The 8,010-nt window shown below is 49.9% G+C and overlaps 1 long non-coding RNA gene across 1 annotated transcript in view; it reads right to left on the bottom strand.

Annotated features, from left to right (window-relative positions):
• Positions 1 to 3,252: 3,252 nt before the first annotated feature.
• The window catches only part of LOC125916570 (uncharacterized), a 53,159-nt gene continuing 48,401 nt past the window's right edge, over positions 3,253 to 8,010 (bottom strand). The window contains exons 4-5 of the long non-coding RNA XR_007455968.1: positions 5,741 to 5,823; positions 3,253 to 3,507 (exon numbers count right to left, since the gene is read on the bottom strand). This is a non-coding gene — a long non-coding RNA (uncharacterized LOC125916570). The remainder of the gene's footprint in view (positions 3,508 to 5,740; positions 5,824 to 8,010) is intronic.

Below are 8,010 nucleotides of genomic sequence, written 5' to 3'. Positions count from 1 at the left end.
TTTTTTTTTTTTTTTTAACTTTTTTTTCAATGTTTATTTGTTTTTTGAGAAACAGAGCTTGAGTAGGGAAGGGGCAGAGAGAGAGGGAGAGACAGAATTCAAAGCAGGCTCCAGGCTCAGCTGTCAGCACAGAGCTCGATGCGGAGCTCGAACCCACGAACCGTGAGATCATGACCTGGGCCAAAGTCAGATGCCCAACAGACTGAGCCACCCAGGCGCCCCGGGTTTCTTCTTCTTAGAGCCAAGAGATCTGTCCTAACAAGCCTCGTTGCCAGATGTCAGCTCTTCTAAAGTCATTCGCCTCAGAAATGACTTGTCTTTGGCCACTGCCAGGGCCTCCACTATGATCACCTGTCAGTGTTGCCACCGACCCTTCTAGCCAACAGCAGCTGCCTGCTGAGACCTCTATTATCTGTTCCCCTGCTCTTTCCTGCCTCAATGTGAGCACTTGGTCCCCATGCTGGAACCACCCAGACATCTCCATGTAGGGTGACCAACTGTCCCACTGGCCTGGGACTGAGGAATTTCCTGGGATGCAGGACTTTCATTGTTAAAACTGGGATGGTCCCAGGCAAACCGGGATGATTAATCCCCATCTCCATGTCTCAGAATCCAGAGGCCTCTCAAGCAGCCCCAGAGAGAAAAGAAGGCTCTCTGTCATCCAGTATTAGGACTAATTTCATTCCTGGCCTCAAAAGTAATCATTTCCAGGATAGTTACCTAAGCCAATTAGTCTTTTCATGGGCAACTTCCCCTCATCCTCCAGGACCCAACTAGACAATCAAATAATCTGAGAGGGGTCCAAATCCCAAAGTCTGGGGGCTCTGTCCAACCCGGGCATTACCCTCCTTGTTAAAGCTAAAATAAAACAGCCTTCCTTAACAACTGAACATTTTGCAGGCAACTCAACAGGATGTATGCAGAGGCCCCAAACAGTGAATGGCTGGGAATGACAAAGTAAAGCATATCTATTATTGAATATCTTCTGTGAGTCCAGTACTAAACTAGGGTTTGCAGGGGAGGTTGATAACCTAGGACTTAGGCCCTCAAGAACTCATAAACCCCAGATCTTGGGGGATCCCAGTTATTTCCTATTGGCTTGACTTGAAATCTGGATATTGGGGTGGGTCTGACAAAGAGGGGTTGAAACCTAGATTCCAACTGCTCCAGGAGAAGAGGCAACCCTTTGCATCCCTTCAAGGAAAAGGCTTTCCTGGGGAAAATCTCATTTCTTGATGGCACACTCATTCCTGGGGCTGATGCTAACCTCAAGAAACACAAGAACATCAATTATCTTGTCATTTCCCCCCAACACGTAGGTCAAGGTTTCCTGTGAGCCAAATCAGCCCTAGCTGTAGGTAAAACGTCACCATCAATGTGCAAATGAAACTTCCAATTCAGACTTCTCCTGGGGCAGATTGTGTTGCTAGAACATGCGTGGGCTTTGCTCAACGTCAAGCAGACAAATGCATACCTGGTGCTATCTATATTCAAGGCTGCCTTACCAGGCACTGGGAGGGCATCCCTGAATAAATCTCGTAGGCTTTAGTGGGAAGAATCCCCAGCGACTCTCAAGTTCATCTCCTTTATTTGAAGGGTGAACAAACTGAGGCCCCAGAAAATAGGGAGGGATGCCCAGGAAGCCATTAGAGCAGGAGGGGGACAGAAAGGTGAACTGAGTCCTGGACTCCAGATCCCCCAGGCAACATTCCTATCAGATCAATTAATTAGGCAGGGTGCCTGGGTGGCTTATTCAGTTAAGTGCCTGCCTTCAGCTCAGGTCATGATCTCATGGTTCATGGGTTTGAGACTCGCATCGGCTCCACACTCACAAAGTGGAGCCTGTTTGGGATTCTCTCTCCCTCTCCCTCTCTGCGCCTCCCCCACTTGAACTTTTTCTCTCTGTCTCTCAAAAATTAATAAATAAACTTAAAAAGGGAGAGAGAGAGAGAGAGAGAGAGAGAGAGAGAGAGAGAGAGAGATAGGGGCACCTGGGTGGCTCAGTATGTTAAGCCTAGGACTCTTGATTTTGGCTCAGGTCATGATTTCACAGTTTGTGAGTTTGAGCCCTGCATTGGGCTCTGTGCTGACAGTGTGGAGCCTGCTTAGGTTTCTCTCTCTCCCTCTTTCTCTGCCCTTACCCTACTTGCACTCTGTCTCCCTCTCAAAATAAATAAATAAACTTTAAAAAATATTTTTAAAAATCGATTAATTAGGGAATATACCAATAGTATCAGCTGACTGCAATGGAACCTGGATGAACTGCTTGCACTGGGCTAGTTGCTTTCTGGGCATTATGTCATTTACTAGGGGGCCCAATTGTCCTAGTTTGTCAAGCACTGAGGGGTTTCTCTGGAAGCAACACTTCCAGTGTGAAAATGGGAAAGTCCCAAACAGCGACGAGTTGGTTACCCTACATTTAATCCTCTTAGAAACTCATGAGGGAGCCACTGTGGCTGCTTCCATTTTACAGATAAGAAAGTTGAGGTTTAGAGATGCTATGTGACTTCGGGTCTCACAGTCCGTAGGTAATAGAAGCAGCACTGAGACTCAGGAAATTCAACTCCAGAGCCCACCAGTTTAACCACTAAATTACAACTTCCTGAAAGATGGGGAATCTTGCAAATTTTGGCCTTTGACCATATGTATTTGGGAGACATTTTTTCTGGAAAGAGACTCTAAGGCACTCTTCAGGACCCCATACAGGCTGAAGAGAAGAGAAGGTATAGGGTGGTGCAACAAAGGGTCCTGCACTGGGTTTACTTCCCTCTTACGCTGAAGATAAGAAAGTGCCAGCCATGAGATCAGGACTCAGGCACACCCCAGGATAGCATACAGAGGGTGGGAGCTAAGCAATGCTGGACCAGGTCCTGAGGAGTTGTGAAATCACCTTCCCTGGAAGTGTTTACAAAGGGGAGAGTCCCTGTTCAGCTGCTGTGACTCAAGCTTGACCTCCACAAGGTTCTGGGGATGTGATCCCTTGAGGAACCCAATTTGAAAAGGCAGAAAACAGCTCTAAGCTTGACCAGCTCAGCAAGGCCACTTCCTCTGCTGCCTGCTTTGGTCAGCAACTAGCAGGGGGTTAGGGACTCCAGTAGGAAGGGCTTTCCTCATACACACATATATACATACTCCACTGGTTCATACACACCATATACGCTAATACTCACTGGGTATTGAAGTACTTTATGTGAGAGAACTCATTCATTTCTCACCATAGCCTTATGAGATAGATACTTTATTATAGCTGAGGTCACCCACGTGATAAGAATTGGCCCTGGGCTTTGAACCCAACCAGTCTGAGCCAATCACCCCTCTATCAAACACTTGGCTGCGTGCTTCTTCAGCCACTGCAGTCTCTGTGGCCTGGTTGACGATGCCTGCTCCCCTCCTGTGGGGCTCCAACGAGCACTCTGAATGTTATTCCCCCGGCTTGGTGCTTACCCTGTCTATGGAGCCCATCTGTGGGCACTACAATCATCAGCATGGTGACAGAAGTTAACATACCTGCATTAAGGATGGAAAGTGAAAGGAGAGAGAGAATGAGGCCTCCTCATGACCCACCTTTGTGTCACCCACTCCTCAGGATGAACTTAGAGAAGGCAGAACTGAGGGGCTCACAGCTACTCAGCCCTGCAGAGAATCAGGGGGTTTTCATCTGCAGGAAGTGAAGGAAAAGTCTAGCCCTGGAAAGGGAGGGCTCTCAGCCCACACCTTTCCACATCCCTGGTCCTTCCTCCCTATTTTGGCCGGGGAGCCACTAACCCACACAGCATCCAAATAAGCATCCTACAAGCTAATGGCTCTTCCCCAGTCCCAGATACCCCCCTGAGCTCCAGACTAGCACATCCAGGCTACCATGCAGAGTTGTATAGTTTGTTTGGGGCACGAGGGTGCATGGCCAAGGGGACTGATGGAGCTGAGGTCCAGCTGTGCTCTGCTCACCAAGCCACATGCCCCGGTAGGAGGCTACATTTGCCTGGAGGAAAGGATGTCCTTCTCTCATTTGCACAAAGGCACCATATGCATCCATGGAAGCTTTGCATTTATCTATATGGCTCCTGGACAGCTCTACTTGATATCTGACAAGCATTTCAAACACTGCACGACCCCTGATTTCTGGTCCTCTCAGTCTGCTCCACCCCAGACTTCCCCCTCTCAATGAGTAGCATCTGTGTTTACCCAGTTACTCAATCCAAAAACACTGGACTCTTCCCCTTTCATTGCCCCTCACATCTAAACCAGCAGCCTGTCTGTCAGCTCCACCACCATCCCAGCCAGCTCCCCTGTCTTCCACAGCTCCCATCCCAGGGAAAATAGCATAGTCTTTTGCCTGGACTATTACAGTAGACACCTATCATGTCCCTCCACTGCTGCACAATCCCTCTGGGGGATTCTCCACATTTTTATGGTGCTAACATCCAAACTTCTCACAGTGGCTTATAGGTGCCTAGACTCCACACTCAACCCCAAACCACCAGCAGGCAGGACCTGGCCTGGGGTCATCATAAAGGAATCCTGCCCAAGAGAGCATCCTTCCAGGTGAGGAGGCAGTGAAAGAGGCTGTGGTGGGCCACAAGCAGCCACTTGAGGAGGTGAACACCATGCCAGAGAACTGTTTGGGAGTTCCTAGTGGGACAGGAGGAGAAGGATCTTTGAGGAACCCACGAAAGTGCCCAGCTGGGAAAGATCCAGAAGTTATACATGTGCCACGGAGAAAGCCAGAATGTCAGATCCAAGATTCAGTGAAAAGAAGCCCTTTGGGGCCTCGTGCTCCTCTCCCCACCTCACTCTCCCACCTTAGTCCATCCCCAAAGACATGGACAACATAGCAGCTAGCAAATGGAGATAAGCTGGAGCAGGAAAGAAATTAGAGGCACAGTGTAACCTGCTATCCCCACTTCAGGCTTCCCATGTTGCAGAAGGGAGAGGTCTGAATAGGGTATATATTTGGTTATGTAATGGTGGCTGGAAAAGATTTTGTGTCTACCTGAGTTTTTCTAATAGAGAGAGTTGACGGAGAGGGGGCTTTCAGAAGCCAAATCCAGCTCATTCCATAATTTGCCAGCATGAAAGTTGGAGACAGAAAGTGCAAGGCATGTCCAGGAGACAAGTCACTCCATGCAACTTGTGGGATATGGAATATGCTGGGGCATTTGGGAGAGTAGTGATGAGGAGCTGGCAGGGACAGATCACATTGGTCTTATGGGTTTGGTCAAGTAATCTGAACCTTACCCTGAGGGCAGAGGGAAGCCATGGCTGGTTGTAGGCAGAGAGGGCCATGATCTGATTCATGTGTGCTAAAGTTCATTCTGAGTGTGGAGAATGGACTGAGGGTCAGAAGAGAGGTCTGAAGAGGCCTGAACAAGGACAAAGACGGTGGGGCTGGCAAATGGCAGTGGACTGGTGAGAAATTAAGGAAATGAAACTGGGAGGGCATGCTATATTGGTCCTAGGGTCCCCTGCTACCCCAATGAGTCACTGAAGCCTGTGGGACGAGCTCAGTAGCTACTGCATGCCAGGCCCCAGGCTGGGTATTTCCATTTGTTCTCTCACCCAATCCTCAAATGACCCTTGAGGTAGAAATCATCATCCCTACATGGCCAGTGAGAAGCCCAGTGACTTGTTGGAGGCCACACATCTGGGTAGTGAAGCAGCCCGGACTGGAATCCAAATATCCAAATCTGTCCCAAGGCAGGGGCACTGGCCTACACAATCCTGAGTCTGTTGACAGATATACCTGCTGACAGTTGGGAGCAGCACCTCACATGAAGGACATCGGGTGTGTCGATACAGGCAGCCAGGTACACGCTCGCCGGGGCACTGAGAGGAAAAGCCAAAGTCCCAGAGAGTCACTGAGGGTCCTGACCAACATGGCAGGCACCAGACATGGTGCACACTGAGAAGAACAATGAGGACAAAGGTTGTGGAACAAAACTGAGAACTTGGCCAAGGTCCCTTCCTAAGCAGAGGAACTTGGGCTGAGAAGTTACAGGGAGAGAAGGGCTCAAATCCTACACAAGCTTATTGCCCTAACCAGGTGGAGCTATGCAGCTGGCAGCCTGCCCTGGCCTCACTGCCAGCCTGAAGGCCAAGGTCCTTCCTTTCCTGCCCCTTATGAGAGGAGAGGGTCACAGGTGACTGACTGTCCTGTCATCTACTCACAAAGGGTCAGAGCAGGGTCAGGTCGGGGCTGGGCCATAGGGGACTGCCCAAGTGTCAGGCACATTTCTAAGTGATTTACACTAAACTCATTTAATCATTTCAGTGGCCCTTGGTATAAGTTACTGTCATCATCCCCATTTTATAAACAGGTAAGTGGAGGAACAAAGAAGTTCAATAATTTCCCAAAGTTATACAATATCTGGTAACTGGCCAAGCTGGGGCTTGAACCAAGGTGACCTGGCTCAAGTATAATATCTGTGTGCTTAGATACTCACTACTCCCACACCCCTCCTCAGCTCTCCCCTGCCTGCATCCCTTCCCCAGCTTTCTGACAAAATGGTCCCAAATCCTTTTGCTTGAAGACCTAGGTACAGACCAGGGCTGAGTGACCTTGACCCAGCCACGCCCTCTGACTCAGACATGACCCTGGCTATCCAGTCAACCCCTAGCATCTGCCTTGCCCTGCTCAAGTGCCTCAGGCAGGAGCCTATGGATGGACCTTCCCTGTCCATTTGGTCTGAGGGGAGTCAAGCCAGACCTTTGGGGTGGAGAATGGGCATCCCGCAGGCATGCTGACCCACAGTAGGTCAGCTGGGGACCTGGGATCTAAGCCTACTGGTGTCCTTCCCACCACAGCCTTGCCATGTGCACAGACCACAGACCACAGAGACACCGAGGCCTTTGTTCCGCCCAGCTTAAAATAAGTCAGGCCTTGCTCCATAGTGAGAACTGCCAGGCCACCCTCCTAAAATGGACTCATGAGCCAGGGAGATCTGTGGCTGCAACTTTGTGACCCACCGTGACCATGTTAACTCCTGCCTCTCCATGGGGGGCTGCAGAACAGCCCCCATTCCAGACAGGACCCCGCTTCCCATCCTGGCCTGGTCACTCTGGGCTCCCCTGCTTTCTGGGAGAGTGGTCACAGCAGAAAAGTGGGAAGGGGGAGCAGTTCTGTGGATCACAAAAGGCATGGGGACAGGAGTCCTGGGCACCTAGGGCAAGCCAGAATTGGGCCTCAACCTTTCCTGCTCTTGCTGCTAAGCTGCCTTTTATCATCTCCAAGGGGACTGTGCATTCCAGCCCACCAGGAAGCTGAGCCAGCCTTTAATCCCATTTTAAAGGTAAAGCAGGTGAGACCTGGAGGCGTAGGACCTACCCAAGGGCAAAGCCAGGATTCAAGCTCCAGTCTGTTCCTACAGCACCCTGCCTCATGAGCACCCCATAACCACGCCCAGGAAAGGTCTTGTCTTGTTCTGACGCCTCAGGACACCCCAGACATGCCACCAAGTCAGTGAACATAAAGCCTGCCATCTCCCCTGGCAGGTTTTTCTAAACCACAAAACTGTAATTTTCCCTTCCATTTATTTTTCTACTCATCCACATGAAGAAGACATAAAGAAAACATAATAAAAGAGTACCCAAATTAGAGATGCATCAAAATGGCAGAGAAGTTTAACTATAAATAGGAGAAAACTGGCCTCTCTTGGGATGGTCTAATTAGACAGAGGCCTGTACCCTCTCATTAAGCAGCCTGACTGTCCTACCTTGGACCCTCAGAGTCCAAGCCGCTTGGTGGGGTGTGAGGCAGTCAGTAGGGCTAGGGAGGCACTTCCTGGGTGACCTATACAGACAAGTTTTTGGGGAGGGAGCCTCAGCATCCATCTAATGTGGGTGGCATTCCCTCAGCTAGGGTGGGAGGTCAAGGGCAGGCAGGAGGTCAGGTTGTGGACAGGGGTCACCTTGGCTTGGGCAAGATGACTGGTGCCCTCCCAGTACATATTCTTCTCCCCCCGCAAGTACATATTCTTAAATAAGAACCATGGATGTTCAAGGAGAATCAGAAAA

This window comes from Panthera uncia, assembly GCF_023721935.1.
Source record: "Panthera uncia isolate 11264 chromosome E2 unlocalized genomic scaffold, Puncia_PCG_1.0 HiC_scaffold_20, whole genome shotgun sequence".
Classification (NCBI taxonomy): Eukaryota; Metazoa; Chordata; class Mammalia; order Carnivora; family Felidae; genus Panthera; species Panthera uncia.
The sequence above is the reverse complement of the archived record's forward strand: the minus strand, read 5'-3'. Positions and strand labels throughout refer to the sequence as shown.